This window comes from Thamnophis elegans, chromosome 7 (genome assembly GCF_009769535.1).
Source record: "Thamnophis elegans isolate rThaEle1 chromosome 7, rThaEle1.pri, whole genome shotgun sequence".
NCBI lineage: Eukaryota > Metazoa > Chordata > Lepidosauria > Squamata > Colubridae > Thamnophis > Thamnophis elegans.
Window position 1 is genome coordinate 33,517,474 of NC_045547.1, and position 25,077 is coordinate 33,542,550.

Consider the following 25,077-nt stretch of genomic DNA (forward strand, 5'->3'; position numbering starts at 1 on the left):
CATCCAGAAGAGACAACACTCGTAAACCAAATCTAAAAACAAAGAATATTTACTTGCTACCAATTAAAATTTAGTAGAAAATATTATAGTCTTTTTCTGCCCCCCCCTCCCCCGTGTAACCATTGAAACAATCAATGCTTGATCTAAGCTAAACAAGAAAAAAAAACACCTCAGGTTAACTGGATCAGTTATTTTTTCAACTCTAGTAGCCTGTGCAGCTGGAAGAACCTACTACAGACTATGTCTGTGTGAATATCTTGAAGGGTAAAGTACATTTTTCAGCCAATTAACTAAAAACTCTGTTTTCAGCAGGATGAAAGGATCTGCTTTGAAGGATGGGCTGGTAGGTGAACAGATCATTAGCAATGCTCTAAAGGGAGCGCATGTGAAAGCTCTGCTTCAGGCATTTGACTCTATTGGGTTTGATACCAATTCAGAACCAGGAATAGGATTTAGAAGACAACATCTGGCAAATTGATTTGCCTACCTCCCACTGTTTTCTTTTTGATGTGGGAAGAAAGGAAGTCCCAAGAAACTAACATTTCTCTATGGCAGCAATTACCTAAAGCCATAAGGGCCTATTCAAGAACCAAAGAGCATGCTCACAAACAGAAGGGAATAAAATTACCTGGAAAAAGTATTTCTTTTTATAAAACTTTATGAAAGGGAACTTTAAAAAATGTATTAATAGATCAGTGAAAGCTGCAAATACCAAATAATGCAACTCTTTTTACAACTACATTAAGACACACAAAATGTGAACATCTATTGGAAGTGCGAATGACAACATGTGTGATAGTATCACACAAATGCTATGATTTTTGTACTTGTGTCAGATACAATGCAAATACCTAACTGCAGCATTTGTTTGACATCATCACAAACTTGCCATTTTGATGTCATTGTAATTTATTAGATACTATCATGTACCAACAGATATTTTGAGTATTTTTATGACAGTTTTTAGACTTGCTTATTCCTGTTTATTTCCAATTCTTGCCACATTTTGGCTCAGACATTACACTCTGCTGCAATAAACCTTTTTTTCTTCCACCCCCTCAAGAAAGGTTTAGTGTTCTATTAACAGAGCTTCTCTTTTCAGATATCCTTTGTTTATCTGCCTTCACTCTTCCCCTCCCTTCCCAAATCTTTAGGAATATACAATCATGATCACAACTGCTGGGAAAACAGCCGTTCATTTATTTGAAAAACTGCTCACACACTACTTTGCAAACTGAACAAAGTTTTTGAAAGTAACGAAGTACTGGTGCCATAGCACAATATACACTTTAGGAACTTACAATTTATTTTTATTATTTTTATAATCTATCATACACCACTCACTGAAGAGTTTTCCAAATGATACATTTAGGCACAGAAAAGCATGAATCATAGAGAAGGATCAGCAATTTATTTTGTTACTCCATTCCACGGGTAGCTCAAATGTGAAACTATTTATTCTATTTATAAATTCAAAGGTAGACTGTTTAATATATATATTCAATACATGATAGAGTTGTAATTGTGATGTGCTTTTTAACATTTTTGCCATATAATAAATGAATGAATGAATGAATGAATGAATGAATGAATGAATGAATACTCATGAGAAGGGCTCTGGTTAGATAAAAGCATTTCACTCTCCTACTGAGCCAAAAGTAAGCATTGATTGGCTCATGATGTTGCCTGCCAAATATTGTATTAGATTCATAAATGCAGACCAGTAATTAAATGTCAGCAACAGAAATTACAAACAATGAAAAAGATTGTGGGAGATTGTAAATACTGTAAGATCAAGAGTCCATTGCGCACAAGTTTACAGCAGGTAAATATTCTTATAGAAGATAAGACCTACAACACAAATTAAAATGGTTAATGGAGTAACTAATGCAGACCCAATGACCTAAACATTTGTAATAAATAATGTAGAGAATATAGTATGACGAATCAGAGAACTGTACGTTTACTCCAGATGCAAATGTAACAAAGATTTATATAAGGACATTAATGATGGAAATGGAATGATTTGTCGTAAGCATCCATCATAACTTATGGTAGTTTTCTTAATGCAGGATTAAGCTGGCATGGCTCCCTGTTATCATCCAATAACCAAGGCAAGTATTCTACTTAGGAGCTAGAGTAGGGCTGTCAAACTTGTGACCCACAGGCTGGATGTGTCATGTGCTGGTCACGCCCACTCCTGGTTTAGTGAAGCGGGGAAAATTCCCAATACTGTGACGCCACTGTGATGACGCAAGTTTGACACCCCTTAGCTAAAGAGATTAAAGGGAGACTGGTACCTATTGGACCCTATTATGTTATCACTAGTCAAACGCTTTATATTACATTGCTGCTCAAAAGAATCCCAACACAAACCAAAGCAAACAATTCTTAGGAGGACAACACATGTGAAAAGGATGTACTATCTGCTCTGCCTTTAGTGTCCTGCTGCCCCTAAAGATGTTTTAACAACTTTCAGCCCTTTAGTGCTTTGCATTATAAAAAGAATTGGATGCTGCCTAATGAATGTAATGAATTCCTCCTCCCAAAATAAAAGGAAGTGAAAATTTCAAAGTCTATTAGGTGCGCATGACACTTTTATCACAGCCCATTCTCTCCTTGAGGCTTTTTTCCTTAGGTATAGCTTTACCCTCTTCTTGTTTTATAAACTGGACTTTAAATTCAGAATAGGTGTGGTGCTCCCTTTTCTTTTCTATAGCATGAAATCTTGTACATATATTATGCCTTCTTGTTATATAAGAACAACCCTGCTGGATCAGACATGGAAGTAACTTAGGACCTGCAAGATCAATACTATTTGATACACCCATCTTCCACAAATTTATAAAATCTCCTTTTGAAGTCATTCAAGCTAGTGGCTATCACTACATTTTGTGGTGGCATGTTAAAAGTATGCACTGTGTGAGGAAATAGTTCTTTTTCTATTTTAAATTTGCTTTTAAACAGGTTAATTGGATGATCCCAGTCCTAATGATTTGAGACAGAAAAAACTTTTTCCCTGTCTACTTTCTCCATGCTATGCATTGTTGTTATATCCTTCAATCATTATTCTCTGTTATACTCCCAAACATTCTAGCCCTTTCTCATAATGAAGATATTCAAATCACCTCTAATCATTTTGCTTGTCCTATTCTGCATTTTCCAATTCTACTTCATTCCAGTGTGGTTACCAGAACTGTGTAAAGGTAGTCCTTGACTTACAGCAGTTCATTTAGTGATTATTTGAAGTTGCAATAGCACTGAAAAAAGTGGCATTTTAAGTACCACAGTTAAATGAATTGCTGCAGTTGTTAAGTTGGTACACAGTTGTTAAGTGAACCTTGCTTCCCCATTGACTTTGCTTGTCAGAAGGTCACAAAAGGTGAACACATAACCACAGGACACTGCAACCATCTTAAATATGAGCCAAGTGTCTGAATTTTGATCACATGACCATGGGGATCCTTCAATGTTGGTAAATGTGAAAAACAGTCATAAATCAGTTTTTTCAGGGCCATTGTAACTTCAAATGGTCACTAAACAAATGGTTCTAATGGTGAAGGACTATCTGTATTAGCAATTCTTAATTGAGGAGAAAGAGAAATCTTTTATGATAATGTGCTTTTGAGTTTTTGAAAAAAATAGCATAAATAAGATTAAATGGGATAAGAAGAGGAATGAGTATAGATTAAGGATGTGTGGCAGTTTTGTTTTATGGCAAATGTGTTAATGCCATTCTTATATTTTTAGCTTCCCTATTGTTGGCTTAACTATGCTATTTTATTGTACTTGCATTTTGTTTAATATATGCTTTTACCAATGATTTAAGCTACTTTTTATGGTAAACCAATTCAAGATGTTTATGGGAATATCAATATAATAGAAAAAGAGAAATCATGGATGGATATTTCCCCCCCCCCCCCAACTTTCTGACAAGTACTTGGATCACCTTTGTGAGATCCCTTGTCTTGAAATTCCAGCAAATGAGCTGAAAATCCTGCGGGATTCTAAATGCTTGAAGTCTTGAAGAAGAGCACCTAAGAACATGTTCCATCAAGATCTTCATTCTGAATAGTGGTTTGAACTGTTTATTCACCAAACACAGACAAATTGTTTGTGAGAATGAACAAGAATAGAGAAACTGGAAATCAAAATTTCTTTACTACAGACTTAGAATGTGAGTAAATAGTTAGCATTCTTTAAATGATATTGAACATAAAATCTACCTATATGACCTGAAAATTTGGAAATAATTGAAGATGGTAAAGTGTATCTTCACATAAGGGATACTGTAAGAACATGTAGCCAAGTGTTTCTACCTATCTACAGCCATAAGGGCAAGTTTCTAAAAATAAGGAGCTTATGAAATATACCTCCCCCCAAACAAGCAGAAGGGAAATCATTAATAGAAAAACAGATTAACAGAGTTGGAAGGGACCTTAGAGATCTTCTAGTCCAACTCCCTGCTCAGGAAACTTGCTGTCCCACTCCTCAGGAAACCCTATACCATTTCAGACAAATGGTTAACTCTAGAGAAAGTCCATCTATATTTACTCAGTGTCACACAGTATAAATACCCCATGACAGAGGGCTTGCAGTAATCTAACATTGAATGATGAAATTCAGGAACAATGGTGAGGTTATTTTGATGATCAATGTTCTAATTTATTGCTTTTCCCATAAAGGTTGATTGACCTACATTTTGTGAAGAAAGACTGAGACTGCATAATTTGTTCATACAAGTTTGATACCAACAAGATTGTTCACTTTTTGTAAACAGCTGAGGTAACAGCCCATTAGGATCAAACAGGATTCAGAGCCATAAAGATAAAATCTTGGAACAAGCCTCAAAATTGCATTAGGAACACTTTTTGAAGAAACAAAATATGTCCTAAGGAAGCTCAATTAAACAGTTTCATAAGCTCATAGATTTGTGAAGGGGCCAAGTTATTTAACATAAAATAGTTGTGCAACTTTATTTTAGCCATAAACAATTTAATTGGTACTGGGATGCGACAGAATTATTCAAAGATGTTAGTTTTCTAGAAGCCTGAAAGACTATTCCCAAATATTTAAATCATTGAACTTGTTCTAATTTATGACTTGATGGACCCCTTTTGCCCCTTTTTTCTGTTTTTTTTGAAGTTGCTATATTAAAAAATCAATGAAGCTAAAAGACTCCTTATTTGACCTATTTGAATGTCTAGCTGAAATCAGACAGACCCTACCAAGTTGCTTTTTTGTAAAACTTATGAATTAGCAACAAGAGTAATTGATCCAGTCAAAATGTCCCAGAGTCTAATCTCAGAAATATTACTGAATCCTGCTTTAAAAATCAACAAAGGCTGTAAATAAAGTCAGATCAGAATGATTTCTGTTTATCAGCTAAATGATATAACATTATGCATTGTCCTGATTGGAAACCCACTTATTTGGTGTTGCTTATTCCTTCATCTGTAACCCAGGTATTGAGTTTGGTGAATTGCCTGTTAAGTAATTTGTTAATGATGTACAATAGGCTAATTGGCCTATAATTAACTGTGTCATTCCTCTTGCCCTTTTTATATAGGCAAACAATTATCTTTACCTTCCACTACTCTGGGATCTTATCTGTGAGATTAATATATATAAAAAGGGAGAGGTCAATACTGATGCCCACTGATTATAGAGTTAGATTTAATTAGTTGGAGGGAGGGGTACATTTGCTAGAGGAATTTACCACACTTACATTGATTGATAACATTTTTTCTTTCTTGTATGTGATTAGGATAGTGAGGATAAACACACATCCATCACTGAGGTATCATCATGAGAATTGTATTGTCCACTTTTACAGATAGCATAACAAAATTTAGTTATGTTAAAGGAGACTGAGTCATACTGATCTGATAATAACAAACATACATATAAAAAATCAGAATTTCTGATAGCTGAGTATATATACACATACATACATGCACCCATACACTAGAGGTGGTATTCTGCTGGTTTGCCCCTGTTTGAGTGAACCGGTAGTGGCAGGAGTGAAAGGCTCCGCCTACCTGCCCAGATGTCATCACGGATGCTCTGCGCATGCACAGAAGCACCGCATACCAGTGAAGAGCACACGTGCGCCCAGTTCCAAACCAATAGCGAAGATATGAGGATTTCATGCCCGACACACACTTATGTGTGTATACATAATGTTTGTATTAATTATATTTATTTATTTATCTAATTTATTTAGGTGCCCATCTCACAAGCAAATGACTCTGGATAGCGTACAAAACTAAAAAAATTATAATATTTTCTGTATAAAGTACAGTATATAGATTTGTAACTCTTTACTGTTGTACCAACATGTATTCTATATTTTATTTTTCTGTTACATTTTTTCATTTGATTTTAAGCACTTGTTATGTATTTTTGATAATGTATGTATCTTTGTCCTTTGTCAGGTTTTTTTCTTTTCTGATATTATTTTAAAAGCAATAAATTTTTTATTAAAAAATACAGCACTGTGTCCTGGCTATCAACTGTTTCTAAAAGATAAGTTATAGGAACTATGTGACATTGAGTTGACCTTGGCTGATTTTGAAAACCTAAGCAGACTCTGGAACTGCTTAATATTGGATGGCTAATTCATCAATAAATCCTGGGGTTGTAAATTAAACTGGGATGTTGAAAGAAGGCGGCAATACAAAACAACATCCATGTTATTGTTATAAGAAGTAAATGAAGACACTGGTTAATTTTGATTTAAAAATAAACTTTATTATTTATTTATGGGTGGCTATTAAACTAATATTAGACCTCAACACCCCCCTACGAATCCTCCTCCCTTCCCCACCCATCTTTTAATTCAGTTTGCTGAATTTTCATTATTTATTTTTATTGTTTCATTGTTTACTATTATTATATTTACATTTTTATAATTTTACATTCTACCATTGCATGCTGCCCAAAATAGCCCCACAGCAAGATGGGTAACAAATAAATTTAATAATAAAAAAATAAAATTATGCAATGTGGTGCCCAAAACATCTTCTACCAAACTCTGACATACTCAAAACATATTGTGAATTTTAATTCATATGTATATGCTTTTATTTTTGGGCTCCATAATTCATTCAGCTGAGTTTATAAACCATATTTCTGATATCTAATCTCAGTAAAACCTTATCCTTTATTTGAAACGGCAGTATTACTCCTTTTATGAAAATATAAGGATGGGAGTAACAAATATACTGTTCTGACTTACACTGAACTCACTTTCATATAGGGTTTTTGTTTTATTAAGAGTCAACTCTATATCCCCGTATTTGGTAGCTGACCTCATTTATTTCTGTTTCCATTTCAGTATAGTGTACCCACATTTTCAGTACAGTCCTCGCTTACAACAGTTCACTTAGTGACTGTTCAAAGTTACAATGGCACTTTAAAATGTGGCTTATGACCATTTTTCACAGTTACAACCTTTGCAGCATCCCCATGGTCACATGATCAAAATTCAGCCGCTTGGCAATTGGTTCCTATTTATGACTGTTGATGTATCCCAAGGTAATGTGATCAGCTTTTGCAACCTTCTGACAAGCAGTCAATGTGGAAGCCAGATTCACTTAACAACTGGGTTACTAACTTATCAACTGTAGTGGTTCACTTAACAACTGTAGCAAAAATGTGATAAAATGGGGCAAAACTCACTTAATAAATGTCCCACTTAATAACAAATTTTGGGCTCAATTGTGGTTGTAGGTCGAGGACTCCCTTTACTAGAGTGTAGTTTTCACAGCAGCTATTTATGAGGTTATTTCTATTTAATGCCACAGGAAACTACGGTAGTGTGTGCTGGTTGACAAAATTCACTGTCTAACATGGCATTACATGGATGTGATTTCAACCCTATGCTACAGCTCTCCAAAATTTGTGATTTATTTTCTCATTAGAAGGAATACCTGGTTACCTCCCCTCCACTTCCTAGCTCTTGATCTCCTGCTGTAACATTTTGATCACAGATCCTGAATATGATAGTTTCCCTCACAGATTTTTTGATATAGAGACAATTAAATGTACATCACCTTGTAGTTCTACTTTAAAATAAACTAGGTTTCATCTGGACTATTTTGAGTTTTTGAAGGTAGTAAAAAATGTTTCAGCAAATTTGGTAGCACAGCCTAAGCAAGCCGAGCTGAGATTGATCTGAGGGTGTGGGGTTTTTTGGGGGGTGGTGTGGTGTTCTTGGTTTCCTTCTGCAAGAACCGAAGGAAGCAAAATATTCCCTCGTGCTTTTTTTAAATAGCATTAAGGATGGAGGGAGTGTTAGCAATTTCTATATTTTTCTATTGCATGGAGTGGGAATTGGGGGGGGGGGAGGCAGTTGCTCTCCCTCCTCCTCTCTCCAGACATTACTCAAGCTATCTTTCTCCTCTTTTACTCAATCCACTGCAGCAATGTGCCACAATTGCTACTTGGATCCAGCACCAATTTGGAAAATTGTCCTTTTACATGCATAGCTAGCAGAAACCTTTTAAATACAACAAAGGAATGGTGGTTCACAGCAATCTCTTTATAGGAATCACTGGGGGACAAAAAGAGAATTGCCAATAACCAGACAAACATACATCATGTGTTCTGGAAAGTGGGTGGGTTACTGCCGGTTTACTATGTGTGCGCGCGCTGTTCAATGTAAACTGTTCATGCATGCGCAGAATAATTTACAGTCAACTGTGCACATGCAGTCACTAAAAATCAAAATGGCAGCAGGCCAACAGCAGCAAGGGAACTAGTTCGGGGGTGTGGCAGGCCTCGGTCGCTGCTGGTTTTGTGACCCAGGCCTGAATTCCACTACCGGTTCAGCCGAACTGGGAGCAACCAATCTCTGATTGGGAGCATACAGGTAAAGGCACTAGCAATTTACATTAATTAGCACTAGCTGTACACTGGGCTCCCCTTGAAGATCACCCAAAAGTTACAACCGGTCCAGAATGGTACATGCAGTCAAATTGGGCTGTGTGCCCCATTACAATGTTATGCAAGCTGCACTAGCTCCTAGTTTCTTTCTAGATTTAATTCAAGGTGCTGACTATCACTTTTAAAGGCCTACATGACATGGAGCCAAATTATTTATCTCTCCCTAAGGGTAGTAGCACTATTTGAAGGAGCAGAGAAATCCCCAAAGATTTTTGATCCAGATTTACTGATTACTTTCAGATAGAGTAATCTGATATCTTTGCACATCATCACTTTTCTTTCACACCCATCCAAGCATGCACTAATTCGTTTTGGTTCAAATTAAATCCACACATTTACATGTAATTTTCTCATCTTATTGACATGCATTGCTTTTGTATTAGAGTATTGTCATTCTGTGGAAAATCTACTAAGCATAAACAGAAGATACAGTCTGCATAGAACATATTCAGAAGGCTAGTATAGTGTATTATACAATAATGAGAAAAAACCTGTTCTTTGACTAATTTGATATTCCAAGTTTACCTTTTATTTCTCTTGTTCCTTTCACTTCATCCCTTTAAATACTCAGTAATAATAACAGAGTTGGAAATAATGTTGGAGGTCTTCTAGTCCAACCCTCTGCTCAGAAAGGAAACCCTATACCATTTCAGACAAATGGACCACACAAATCGTTCCACTGATTAATTGTTCTAACTGTTGGTTCCCTCTTTGATTAGTTCCATCCATTATTTCTTGTCCTGCTTTCTGGTGCTTTGTAGATTAGATTGACTGCTCTTCTTTGTGGCAGCCCCTTAGATATTGGAACATAGCTATCAAGTTACCCTACTCCATCTTTTTATTAAACTAGACATCCTCAATTCCTATAACCATTCTTGTATGCTTTAGCCTCCAGTTCCCTAATCATTTTTGTTTCTCAACAAAACAAATTTTTTTGTTTGGCAACAAAATTTGAATGCAAGTGTGGAATTATAAGATTCTATTCCTCTGTTAATGCAGTCTAGGACTGTTGGCTTTTTGGCAGCTGTAGCACACTGCTACCTCATATTTAAGTGACTGTCCACTAGGACTCCCAGATCCTTCTTGCAGCTATTACTATTAAACCAGTTACCGGCTATTCTATAGCTGTGCATTAGGTTTTTCTTGCCTAAATATAGAACCTTACTTTTCTCAGCCCTGAATTTCATTTTTTTTAAAATACAGCCCAGTGTTCAAGTCTATAGAGATCCTTCTCTATCTTCTGAAGTGTTATGTATTCCTACCAGCTTGGTATTGTCTACAAATTTGATGAGTTCCCCTTCTATTCCTTTGTTTAAACCATTGATGAAGATATTGAAGAGTACTGGGTCTAAGATAATGATACCCTGGAGTTCCCCACTACATACTTCCCTCCATGTAGATGCAGTTCTATTAAGGACTACATGTTGAGTTCAGTTGGCCAGCCAGTTTCGAATCCATCTGATGGTGATGCTATCACCAATATTTTTCTTATCAAGTAGTAGGTTATGGTCTACTTTATCAAATGCCTTAGTAAAGTCCAAGTAAATTATACAGCATTTCTCTGTTCCACTAACTTGCTCACATTGTCAAAGAATGCAATAGGTTTTGTCTGGCATGAACTATTTTTGGCAAACCTGCTTTGGCTTCTGGTTATAATTTTGTTTAGTCTCTAGATGTTCACAGATTATCTTTTCCAGAATCTTCCCAGATATTGATGTCAGACTGATTGATCTGAAGTTCCCTGGATCCATTTCCCCCTCTTTTTGAAGATGGAACTATATCAGCCCCTTTCCAGTCTAGTATTTTTCAAGTGTGCCAGGATTTTTGAAAGATGTGAAAATACACCTGCCAATTGCTTCAGAACCTTGGGGTATAATCCATCTGGTCTTGATGATTTCAACTCGTCTTGGATGAATAGGTGTTCTCATGCCATTTTCTTGCTTATTTGACTTGCATTCCTACTCAGTATTTTACAGTGTTTTTTTCTGAACGGTTGAACTGATTTATGTGTGTAAAGGAAGATGCTAAAACTTAGTTACCGTATTTTTTGGAGTATAAGACGCACCTTTTTCCCTCAAAAAAGAGGCTGAAAATCTGGGTGCATCTTATACACTGAATACAGCATTCCCACCCCCTTCCCCAAAATGGCTGTGCAGACCCTTTAGGGGGCTTATACAGTGCGCCTAGGGGCTGAAAAGCGCAGAAATGAGCAAAAACTGGCCGATTTTTGCTCAATCCCCCCCCCCAGCACCCAGGAGCACTCTATAAGCCTTCTAAAGGGTCTGCACAGCCCTTTTTTAAAAAAAATGGGCCCGTTTTCGTGAAAAATGGGCCATTTTTGGAAGATCTGCAGAGTGCAAAAACTTTTATTTTAATTTGCCTCTTCAAAATCTTGGTGCGTCTTATACTCCGAAAAATATAGTAAGCAGTTCTGCTTTTTCCTTGCTGCTTGTCACCTTCTCGCCATTTTCTCCCTTTCATGGACCAATCATTTCCTTAACTTTTTGCTTTCCTTTTTTATATTTGAAAAAAGCATTCCTTTTGTTATTTTTGACTTTTGTTGCAAGACTTATTTCATTTTGAGCTTAGCTTTCCTGACTTCATCTTTGTCGGTTCAGACTATTTGCTTATATTCTGCCTTAGATATGTGCTCTACAAAATCCTAGATAAATAGTTTAGGTGATTTGAGTAATGGGAGCTGGAAAGTATTAGTACTTCCAAGAATAAGTCAGTAATATGCATGAAGCCAGGCCACGCATAAGGTAAATGGCCCATTTAGTTTCTAATTGTAGCCAACCAAACTTTTTTGGTCAAAAGCAGAAAATTCACTGTATATATAAGGCTGCCCACTTTAACTGTAATCGCCTTCAATTTAATATAAGCAGATGTGTTGAGATTGCAGCTTCTTGAAATCCCAGCAATTCGCCATGACATTAATCCAACATATCTGGGACACTAGGATGGAAGTAGCTGCTCTAAAATAAAGGTCCAAGGAAGGCAGTGGGCTATAGTATACCAAAAGTTTTCAGTCATACTATTTTAACTGGTGTGCTGAATTCTGTATAGTTGTTAAAATTAATATCTAACAGTTTGATTATGAGATTTTTTTTTAATTAAACACTCTCACTTGCAATTGAAGTGTAAAAATGATCATATTAATGCAATATTTTATCTTATAACAATCAACTCATTGGTTCTCTTGTCACTTCCATCACAAAACACTTTGAAAAACCTTGACAAAGAAAGTCAAGCTGTATGCATATGAAATAATGGCAATCATCTTTATATTTACAACAGAGAAGGGGTCCACCCACCCCTCTTTTTTATCAGCTTCCATTTGCATTGCTGTATTTGAACCAAGGCTACCGCAAGGTGTCAATCAGCAGCAGCGGGTGCCAGGATTGGCTGGTTCGTGTAGGCGTCGTCAGCGGGAGCTAACATTGTTCTGATTGGTTGCCGGTTTGACAGCCACACTATAAATAGCTGTCAAACCGGAGTTCTCTGTTCTGTTCTGACTAGCGTGTGTTGTAGTTGATAAATAAAAGCTGTTGTTTCCGAATAGATTGCCTCAGTTAATTCAGATTTAGTTGAGTACTTAATATGCATTGTATTATCTGAAAAGATATTGGAAAGGGATACACTTCTAGAATCTTATCAAAATTTGTTTTTAATTAACTAGAGATAAAAAACATACCCACCTTTGGTTGTCTAACATTTAAATATGTTAAGTGCAAATGTCAATGTATTACTAACTTGCTAATACATTTCTTATATTTTGTACCAATTCTGCTCTTTTGAGGGGGAGGGGAAGGCTAGATCTCATTCTACCTGTACCATTCTGATGTCACATGGAGCTATTTCCAGGCCAGTTACCATGGAAACCACAAGGCCTTCACACCAGTTAGCAGTTCAATATATAATTTACTGTTTTTTCCACTCAAGTGATTGAAGCTCATATATAGCAACTGCATGCATACATGTATGCATAACTTCCTACCAATTTTATTTTACAACAAATATATAATTGTAAAAACAGTTAAACAGTAAATGTGTTCCTTTAAAAAAAATTGCATGGGCTCACAAAAGGAACATTAAAATTGGGGTTCTGATGTCAGTTTTTCCCAAACTGAAAACCTCCCACGTGTAATTAGAGACCCCCACTGTGATGGCTACATAGGAGCGAAATGGTAGAAGTTTGGTCAATAGACCTGTACCATAGCATCTTTAGGAAGCTTCACTATATTATATGGTCAGCACTTTAACAATCAAACAAATGGTACTGAAGAGAAATTATATACAACAGTGCCGGTGAACTAAATTAGGCTCCCGCAAAATGAAGAGCAATAATGATCTGAGGTATTCTAGAAAAAAGCAAACCCTTTCATAGGAAAGTTGATGCACTGTCTCATTGCTGTGGGGGGAACTAGCGGAGGGGGAAATAAACTTTTATTATTTTAAGATATGCAAGAAGATTTTACTATTGTGAAATCTGTGGCATGGGTTAAAAGCAATATTTCATTTTTCTCTGTGGTGAGAATTGTCATGTAGAAACCATGAAGCATAACAGCTATAACCACATGCTAGAGAGAAATTTGGAAGAAAGGAAGTAATTATTTTGCTACTATAGTTCCAGTCCAACTGGAATTGGGGAGTGGAAGGGAGGCATGTTTTTAAAATATAAATTAATGTCAGATTAAGCATTTCTCACAATTACAACATATTGGGGGAAATGGACCCATTTAGTTATAAATGCAGGCAACCCAACCCAGGGAGTTAGTAGAAAATTTCCTGTCCAGAGAAGAGAATTCATGGATTTTTCCCGTCTTAATGTTATACTGACAAAACATCCAGACAAAAATTTCTCTTTGGTGTAACACATCCTTTCAAAATTTAAACTAATCATTTTCATTATAAAATATACATTTATTTTTAGTCTCAGCCACAGAATGTTGAATATGAATGTTGTTATTGAACAGTTTTCCAGTTCTTGAGACAGTTATTCTTTAGTCCCATCTCACCCACCATGAAGAGATAAAGTTTAGTGTACACTAAGGTGACCAGATTTTCAGATTGGTAAAGAGGTACACCATTGACCGGGGGGGGGGGGTTTGATTAAAAATTTTATATTTTGTCAAAAGGTCACAAAAGGCGATTACATGACCCCAGGACACTGAAACCATCATAAATACGAATCTGTTGCCAAACATCAAAATTTTGATCACGTGACCATGAGGATGCTGCAACGGTCGCTAAGTGTGAAAATGGTCACTAAGTGTGAAAAATGGTCATCAGTCACTTTTTTCAATGCCATTGTAACTTTGGTCACTAAATGAACTGTTTGAAAGTTTAAGGCTAGCTTGCATTATAATGCATTATGCTATCTTACATTTTCAAGAGAGAGAAGCTAAACTCCTTGTTAGAATTGAAATAGAAATGAATAGAGTAGAGTAGAGTAGAGTAGAGTAGAGTAGAATAGTTTATTAGCCAAGTGTGATTGGACACACAAGGAATTTGTCTTTGGTGAATATGCTCTCAGTATACATAAAGAAAAATAAAATAGTAGGATAGTGGGATCCTTGCTGCACCAAGCTCAAAAAGCAGCGATCCCACTCTCTCCCCCACACCTCCTCTTTCTGAAAGAGGATGTGGGGTGAGGGATAGCGGGATCCTTGCTGCACCAAGCTCAGAAAGCAGCGATCCCACTACCTCCCTCACACCTCCTCTTTCTCCCTCTCATTCTCTTTTTGGGGGGAAGGAGGAGAAAGGACAAAAAGGAGAAAGAGGGAGAAATGGCTGCAGGGAGAGCGGCGCCCAAGAGAAGCGGGCAAAAAAACCCTCTTCTGGCGGCTGAGCCGCTTGGCCCGGGACCAAGCCTCCTCCTCGCTGCGCTGCCGCCGCCAGAAAGCCATCACTCTCCCTGCAGAAAAACGGCGCCCACACAGGAGGGGAAGGAACCTCGCCCCTCGTCGGGCACTGCGAGTGAGCCGAGTGGAGAGAGGGAAACCACTGCCCTCTAAAGGCCACATCGGGAACGACACTTCAGAGAAATAAAACCTTTTTTTTCCCAACGGCATCCTTTTTAAAATTGTTTTCTTTCTTTTGGAAAATCGGGACTTTTTGAACACACTGCGGGACATGGGACAAATTATTAAAAATTGTGACTGTCCCGCCAAAAGCGGGACGTCTGGTCACCTTAGTGTACAGTCATGCAACTGCACATCTGTACTCAGACTTTGACTCATGTATTTCCTTACACGTATCAGAATTAAAGTAGCAATCAAACATTAAAAAAATTAAAAGATCTTCAAGCTACAACTTTTCAAGCAGACGTTTTCAGATATTGGTTATCCCTGGATTTAAAAAATAAGAATTCAAGAGGTACCATATTTTTACTGCTTTCATTAAGAATTATTATTATTATTATTTACTCATGAGCCTCTGCATAAACTGAGTGAAACATATATAAATCCAAGAGGGGATAATAACAGACATTTAATTAAGTTGTGTCTTCTGATAACTTGTGGAATTTCCCTGTGGAATTTTTTCTTGTTTGAAATGTTTTAAATAATCAGTAAACTGGCCAGAGTCACTGGGAGTCAGGCAGAATATAAATTTAATGAAAGCAACACCTAAGGGAAAATCTGAGCATCTGCAAAGTTATAGAGAGATCATGCTTTCAATACGTAAATATTAAAAATACTTAATACAGACTTTTCCTAGAAATATTTTTATTTTGACATATCAGTTGTTTTTTATTCATATTTCTAAGGCCATAAAGTGTATAATCTGATTATATTCATGTTTAGTCTGGTTTAATGTTCTATTTTGAATGGAGAATCTATGAGACTGTAGGCTAAGGCCCCAATATAGTATATACCTTTTTATATCACTATCAGCTCCCTTGTAGTATTCTTGTATGCAAAAAAATGGACAGGAAATACTACGGAAATACATTATTTTGAGCTTCTGAAAAAGGCAAGATATACATTTAATGAATAAATAAACAAACAAGCCCTACTAAATCCAGATTGCTCTGAATTATTTATTTATTTGTCTATTTATTTATACAGCAAGTACATAAGTAACTGCTTGGATTCTCTATTGTCCAGAAATGATTATACTGGCAAATTTACAAATAAGATATTTAAAATATAATGATTAACAAATATATTTTAGGGAAGAGAATTCAATCAATTTTCCTCCTTTTCATGATCATTTCTTCAAGTTTGAATCTCCAAGCCTCTGTGGGAAGCAGAGGAAAAGATTTTAATAATTCATACTACTGATCAGTTTTGTTTTGTTTTAAAAAGCCACCCCTAACCTAGTGTCATCTGATGTGTTGGCTAGCATTTTAACCATCCCAGTGATCAAAATAGTTGGGAAAGACTGCTTTAAGAACTGAATGAATAGATCTCTCTATAGTTCTAAACATTGATATATGAGATTGGAAACCATACTGTCCCAATATGTACTACATTTGCTGTTTAGAAATTGTCCATATTTTGGGCTTTATGTATGAAAGAGCTCTTGTTTCCAGACATTGCATGACTACAGATCCTGAGATAGATGATCCCATAAAGCAGGGGCAGTCAACCTTTTTATACCTACCACCCATTTTTGTATCTATGTTAGTAGTAAAATTTCCTAACTGCCCACCAGTTCCCCAGTAATGGTGATTTATAAATTAGGGAAGTAACTTTACTTTATAAAATTTATAAAACAGAGTTATAGCAAAGCCCTACCGCCCACCATGAAAGCTGGAATCCCACTAGTGGGCAGTAGGGACCAGGTTGACTACCACTGCCATAAAATATGGTTGTACAACCTTTTGGCTTGCTTGAGCTGCATTGAGTGAAGAAGAATTGTCTTGGGCCACACATAAAATTTATAATATAGTTAATGTATATAGATATCAAACTTCCTTTATTTTTAAAATATTTTTTAATTATCTTGTGAGGCTGGCATTACTAGCTGTCTGGGGCCGCATGTGGCTTGTGGCTCATGGGTTGGGTTACACCTGCCACAAAGGTTCCCCAAATTCTACAATGTCCAAAGCACTTTGTTCCTTATCATACACACATTCAGCAATCAACACATAGATAAGAAAAAACTAATTACATGGGCAGAATATTTTATGTTTTATAAGCTAAAATGAAAAACTAAAGCCAGTGAAGCTAGGTAGAATGAATATATACTACAATAACTCTGATCAAGACAGGTAGAACCAGTGATCACATGTAAGAAGCCACTAAAGCTCATTCCCTTTTATCAAAGCACTGATGGTATTATTACTTAGTTTGGTAATGAAACATATGCAACAAGAAAACTATTGCTGAGTAATTTATCGAAGTCTAGAAAATTTGTCCTTTCATTTTTCAAGTACATTTCTAGCCTTGAATAACAGAAAATTAGAACAGAATGTACAGGTCATCTATTTTAATAAAATGTTCTCCTTTCTCCCGAGCATTACTGTTCTGGTTCAACAGAATAGTAAAAGAAAGAAAAAGGAAAAAAACAATCAACCTGATTGATAAGGTAAGGAAAACTAAGGAACTCCTTATCCCTGCACACTCACAAGAATTTTCTTCCCTGTTCATTACACCATAAGTTTTCCACTCCTTGCTAATATTTCGACCACTATCATGGCAATATTAACCATGATAGTAGTTAAGCGCTTGCTCACTCTCCCTCTCTCTTTTACTTACACACACACACACACACACACACACACACAAACAAACAAACAAACACACACCAATGGTCATTCAACAAAGCTGACTGGAAAGCTAGAATAGATAAAAGAAAGTACTATTCTATACAGTGAGTAATTGATTTGTGATATATTCAGGTCTATCAATACTAATGGCTTTGAAGCTTCAATGTTTTACCATGAGGTTGTGGGAAGTATACTGAATCTCCAAATACCAGTTGAAACTGTATAAAAGGGGTAAGTGTCCATCTCCTGTTAGCACGTACCTGAGAGGCATCTGGCTGAGCATTATGAGAAAATTCTGAGCTAATGTAACAGGACCATTCTTATGTTCTCTTGAAATCGGAGGTTTAAGGACATAGAACATTAAAGAGTGAAAAATAAATTATTTGAGATTATAAAATGACAGAGGCCAAGCTTAATTTGAACTAAGCTATGAAATTTATTGTAATTTCAGGATACATCACAGCCACATTTCTAAAGAAGGAAAATATCTTAGAATATACCAAGTACTTCCTCCTCCCATCATTCCTTTCCATCTGTCACTAAGACAATTGCTCAAAGCTGTACTGTTACAGGTAATTAACCAGTTCTATTTAATTGTGAACTTGGTAATTAATAATATGGTTGAGCAATTCTAACATATATGGTTATCGGGAAACCTGTCATGACAATATCAAGGATTGGACAGTGGTTTTAAGATGATATAGGACAAGCTTTCTTTACTTTAGCATAGAATGGCACATTCTTCTGAAGATATGGCATGTCTGTCTCTTGTACTTACAATACAATACGATACAATAGCAGAGTTGGAAGGGATCTTGGAGGTCTTCTAGTCCAACCCCCTGCCTAGGCAGGAAACCTTATACCGTTTCAGAAAAATGGCTATCCAACATCTTCTTAAAGACTTCCAGTGGGGCATTCACAACTTCTGGAGGCAAGCTGTTCCACTGATTAATTGTTCTAACTGTCAGGAAATTACTTATAGTATAATACATGAAATGGCCTTTAAAGATGTGGAATTCATTTCAACATATTGACCCTAAATAAGTAGATAGGATACTCCACCACTTGGGGCTTGCACACATCCCCTTTATGTCTCCTTGAGATATTTGGGACAGGGGCTGGGAGTATCTTTGTAAGAGATTAGGTTATTTTGGAAGCTCCATTAGACAATTATCAGACTATCTCCAATCTTCCCTTTTAGGGAGGGTTATTAAAAAGAAAGTAGAGCTTCGGGTGCTGAGTGACCTAGAACTAGCAGGTTAGCCTGACCTTTCAAGTGAGGTTTATGGCTGAATAGGGAATGGAAATGGCATTGGTTGCGCTAATAGATGTCAGTAAGGACTTAGGTAAGGGAAAGTCAGAAAAATATCATAATTAGTGGTTTGAATGATGCTGCGAGGTCAAACAAGACTTTGACCTTGCAGCATCATTCAATACCACTAATTATGATATTTCTCTGGACTGTCTATGAAGATTAAGGGCAGGCATAATCATTTTGCAGTGATTCTTCTTCCCTGGTAGAATAATCCAGGATGGTGATGGGAATGGCAGATAAGTCTGATGGACTCTGTTTTGTCAGGTGATATATAGCAATAGTAATAGCACTTAGACTTATATACCATTTCATAATGCTTTATAGCACTTTCTAAGCTGTTTACAGAGTCAGCATATTGTCTCCAACAACTTGGGTCCTCATTTTACCAATCTTGGAAGGATGGAAGGCTGAGCCAGTAAGGATCAAACTCTTGGCAGTGAGCTGAATCAGCCTGCAATACCTCACTCTAACCTCTGCCTCACCACAGCTTCTATATCAGTGTTGGCGAAACTTTTTGGCACCAAGTGCCGAAACAGGAGCATGCAGGGGTGCGATAGCACCAGAAACCGGAAGAGCAGTTCCCTGGTGCATGCATCTGAGCTTCGGTTTCTGATGTGTGCATGAATAAAGACCAGCTGGCCGGTGCGTATGCACTTGCCAGAAACTGGAAGCTCAGCTTTCCAGTGCATGCATGCGTGCCAGGGAGCTGCTCTTCTGGTTTCCAGTGCTCCCATGCACATGCGCACTAGAACCCGGAAAAGCAATGAGTGACGGCTGGCATGCCCGGAGAGATGGCTCTGTGTGCCACTTCCGGCATGGTTCGGCATCGCGGTTCTATTTGATTCAATCCTATCATTATTTTGCAACATGAAACTTCTGGGAAGGACGTTCATAGACCATCATCACCACCAAATACACGATTTGAATCAGTAGATGTCTGGAACAATCTTTGTCTATAGTAACTCCCACTTTATGGAACAGTCAGCAATCAGAAGAGCCAAAGCAATTCCCTGGTATCTTTTTGAAAAGGTGTAAGAGTTTTTTTTAATAGGCACTTGAGACTTGTCACTACTACCGAGGTTAATTAGCAACTGTGTTTATTAGTAGTTCATTTTGCTTTGGGATGTTATGGTTTGTTTTGCAGCTTTTAGTTTATTGAAAATCCTTAGAAGTAGATTCTTGTTTATGGAAGATGTAATGTAATGTAAATGTAATGCAATTTCAGATATTACCAGATAGACCTGTAAAGTCATAAAACCAATTTATCTCTGAAACTGGTTAGAGATATGTATGTAAAGTTTGGACCTAGATATGAATGTATATAATGTATCACCTCTAACTGATTCTGATGCCCTAAAAGTCTAAGGCCAGTACAATTTACAGCAGCAATTGATGGGCTGAGAAGGCAGCACAATGACCAAACAGTCTACTAGGAAGCACAACTTTGGGACATGCTCCAATGTGGTACTCATATTTTCACTTAAAAGGTCATCGTAATAAAACAAGTCATCAACATGATCCCTAGGCTGCAGTGTAAAAGCAGTGGAATAGAAACATAATAACAATGAAGGTGGATGCACCAAGCCACTATTTTTGCTGCATTCTTAAAGAATGTGTAGCTACTGTTTGGCTGCCTCAATATGGAAGATTTTAATAATGTTATAGCTTTTATCAGGTGTTAAAAGGAAAAAGACAAAGCTTTCTTTCAAACAAAATGCTCATATTAAGCAAAGTATGCCTGATAACAATAAAACTTAGAAATACAACAGAAGAATAAAATTTGGAGGCTGTTTCTTTTTCTCTTTATATTTATATTTTCAATCCTGCAGTACAACTCAATTTTGGACATCTAGAAATAGGATTGGGCAGCACTTTAAATTAAATTCTTAAAAGGTGTTCTGGTATACATAGGAATGCAATGCTCTTTAAAGCAGCCATGTCTTTTACTGAGATTCCATGGCTGTCTTCTGAAACTGCCATGCGAGTACAGAAAAAAACATAGTTATTTTAAAATTTCAGAGCAGTACATCATTTGTGCCCCTGCATGCTCCAAATCACATTTTTTGAATAAAATGTGAAGCAGGTACACAGCAACAATTGAATTTTACTTTCTTCAGGAATTAAATGTCCAGAGTACTTCGCTTCTAATCCAGGAACTCAGGTGAGTTTTTTAAGTATCCATTCTTCCAGTAAAAAGCTATCCTCTTCAACAATCTGTATATGTGACAAGGAGCAAAGTTATGTTCATACTCCCAAGTTTGTTTTTTTAGTTATACTTGGTTTTTTTCCATTTTTTAAATTTATTTGTACGGTCAAAACTCTGATGAAGAGCTAAAGAACAATTTAAGATTTAAAAAACATATAGTCCACTTTCTTCAGAAATGAAAACAATTGGTAAACCAACAACTACTGCAACCAAGGAAACCACGCCTGCATAACATCTGAAATCCAATGTAATTTTGAATCATATTTCCATAAATCTTTAACGCAAACCAACAAATTCAGATAACAGTTCTAAAAGAGCAAGGAATAGGATCAAAGCAGTAGGATATATATTCTAAGAGTAGACAAAATAGTTGATTCATAAAAGCGGTCACTGAAGATTAAGACAATAGTCTTACATCTGCTGAAACGTGCATTCACTTCTATCCCTAGATTTGGTTTTGGGTCACTATTGTGTTACTTAAACTAAAAATGAGGAAAAACCATAAACAATTAAGTTATTCTTTCACAGCAGTTTCCTCTTTTCTATAGTACAAAGATTTCATACCATGCTGTTGGCTTAAATGCAACAGAGCTAGCAGAGAGATAGAGGGAGAAAGTTGCCATCTTGAAAGTTACTATGATATCTGTCCGCACCTGGTTTCTAAAACTGTAAAAACAGTGAAAGCTGCTGGAAATATTCTGATCCACTGTTGTCAGGAAAGTAAGTATGATGTTTAGCACTATAAACAGATCACTCAAAATTGACAGACACATACTGCATATTTTCAGAAATGGAGTCTCCCTCTTTCTCCTATTACCAAGCTGATGATTGGCCTTTCTGTAATTCTCTCTCATGTATAATTTGCTTTAAAATGATAATATTTCTGTTTCTTTCCTTTACTTTGCACATGGGTATCTGAAATTACAATGAACAGAGTGAAGAGAAATAGGAGGAATGGAAGTATTTAACATTTAGAGAATGTTTGTGATTAAGGAGGTGAAGTAAAAATGAAAAAGACAGCAAGAATATATCTAGAATTTTTAAAAAATAGTAATAGGCAAATAAGGCACAGCAAAAATGTTTGTTATTGACAACAGTCCAGAAGTTAGGGAGAGGGTTTATTCCATGCTCACTTGGGAGAACAGCAAAAAAATGGAGCTAATGACTATAAAAAAAGCAAAATAGAATTTTTTCTTTCAGTTTTTCTAATTTCTAGATTTTACATCCTCAGTTGTTGTATTTCCAAGTGTTATCTATTAATCACATGCAGTTCATATATGTTTATTTAGAAATATTTCCCACTGAGTTAAATGGATAAACTGCAATAATCATACTTACCTGAAATAAGGCTCATATGATTCAATGTGATTTACTTCTAAATACAGAAGCACAGGAATGCATTGAAACTAGAAATGAAGAAAAGGTATTCAGTGAAACTTATAGCCTTTAAGGGTTGGTCCCCAGGAAACTTTAACCTCCAAGCCCTTGCAAAAGAACTTACTTTTTTGAAATATTAAATGAATTTAAAAGTTTGAATATAAGGGTAATGGCTACTTGTAATCCTCAAACAATAACTTTTCCTTTCCAATCCAGAATTACCAACATAATACATTCGTATTCCTAATTCCATTGCATTCTATTCCATTCTATAATACAATAGCAGAGTTGGAAGGGACCTTGGAGGTCTTCTAGTCCAACCCCCTGCCTAGGCAGGAAACCCTATACCATTTCAGACAAATGGCTATCCAACATCTTCTTAAAGACTTCAAGTGTTGGGGCATTCACAATTTCTGGATGCAAGCCGTTCCACTGATTAATTGTTCTAACTGTCTAACATCATGGTACAATTCTTCCCAGCAATCTTATAATGACTAAAATCCTGTAATGTAGTCTATTGAACATTGCTGTTGCCATAAGATTACAACTATGCATTACTTTGGAGTTCCACACATCTCAGCAGAATTTATTTCTTTAAAAAGCAGCTAAATCATACATGCCTATATACAATTTTGAAGACTCGTATAAAGAATTTCCCAATGAGTCTTCAAAATTTTATGTCAGTGTGCAGAATAACTAAATTCTAACAGCACTAACCCAGGATGTAAACCTTTCAGAGCTGTTTTTTCCTTTCCTTTTAAAAATTATACTTCTTGTTTCACTAGCTTTGTTATTAAGATTGTTCACCATATAGATGCAATGGATGTATACCATTACTATGTGCATAGGCAACCATAGTGGATGTTTAGTATAAATCAAGCTCAATAGTGTGCCATCATGACTAAAGCTCTTCCGGGTCATGACATCTTACAAAGGGTGGAGCTTTGTCACAACAATAGAGCATTCCTTTCATTTTTATAAAAGGATTGGACACTATGATTTCCCTGTTTTTTTTTCTTTTTGTGGGATAATTCAATTTTTTTTCAAGTTCTATAGCACTTGTCCAATGGCTATTTAATGTAACAAAACATATTCTTTAACTTGTGACATGGGCAGAATTAAGAAACTGCTTTCTGGAAGCAATGTTAGTAGTTACAATAAAAATATATAAAACTAAAACTAGTAGCTATGAACTGTTTTGATTGCTGTATTTCAACCAGAACCATCTATGCAGTCATTAATATTCACCCACCTTATAAGCATCTTGTATAATTTATAAATATATGTGAAGCAAACTGGATTGTAGAAACATTGAATATTGTTACTGTAATAATGCATAAATATTACATGTGTCTTAGTAAGTAATGTAAATGCATTGTTTAAAGGCCATAGTGCTTACAAGTATAAAACAGCAAGAACTGTTCCTACAACATTACACTATCAATGTCTGACTAACCATTATTATTATTATTATTATTATTATTATTAAAACATAACATCTGTATATTCATCTACTCGGCATGAGGTACTGAAGAAATTTCAGTTTCAATGTACACTACAAGAGATAGCAAGGTTTTAAGTCATTTTAGAAATATAGGATACTTATAAAAGCAACAATGTTAGTGATATAAAACCCTATGAAATAAATGAACTATCTTATCTCTTTTGGAAGACACATAAGAAGACAACAAAGGTCTTGTTTACCCACATAAATTCTAGCAAAATTTCGGAACCACTCTTCCATTCTAAACATAAAACTCCGACCATGTCTAAGAGGAAAAGAAGACAAATAACTGGATCTTGTTTAAGCATCCAATGCTCATTTTGACTCCAATTACATACAGAGAAACAGGAATGAAAAAGAACAGGAATGGGAGGAATGTCTGATCAGTTGTCTGGACAGGAATCACTTAGGCCTCATTTCACAGAGAAAAGGCGGATGTTTAAAGCAAGAGTTTCAATTTTCCTGGCTGTCTAGATAGTCATTTCAGCCAAGGAAGCAACAGCACCTGTTTCAAGTGCCTAGTTACAAATAGTGCCAGGCAATTATGAAAGAAATATTCAGAATTCGGCCCAGATTCTGTAGTCTCTCTGTAATGTACAATTCAGTCTATTTATGGACTGTATTTAGCCTTGAACCAGACGGAAGCAGACAATACAAAGCCCCAGTGTATCACGCTTTTGTTTATATCTTAAACAGTTCTGTGACCCATTGCTATAAAATGCATTTACATTAAAACACTCAATTCATCCCACTGGGGCCGACCATAAACATGTATGGACTAAAAAAAAGGGCAAGAAACAACAAACTTCCCTCTCTGTGATCCCCTGAAATCAGAGTTCAGACAGGCAGTGAGTGTCATACCTGTATTTATGGATAAAGAACTCCAAGATCGAGAGCTGTCATATCTGCATCCTTCCACTGCATGTAGAAAGAGGGGAGGAGGAAAAGGGAGGGGAGGAGCAACTAGCTTTAACTGGATCGTACCGGTAGCAGCTCCATCACAATTCAAT

General features: G+C 36.3%; 1 protein-coding gene across 2 annotated transcripts in view; it reads right to left on the reverse strand.

Moving 5' to 3' along the window:
• The window catches only part of TCF20 (transcription factor 20), a 167,133-nt gene that overhangs the window by 75,651 nt on the left and 66,405 nt on the right, over window positions 1-25,077 (reverse strand). The window contains exon 3 of one of the 2 annotated variants that reach the window (XM_032220890.1): window positions 22,525-22,592. The exons of the other annotated variant lie outside the window; for it this stretch is intronic. The gene's annotated coding sequence lies outside the window, so the exon portion shown is untranslated. The remainder of the gene's footprint in view (window positions 1-22,524; window positions 22,593-25,077) is intronic. 2 annotated transcript variants of the gene reach the window in all.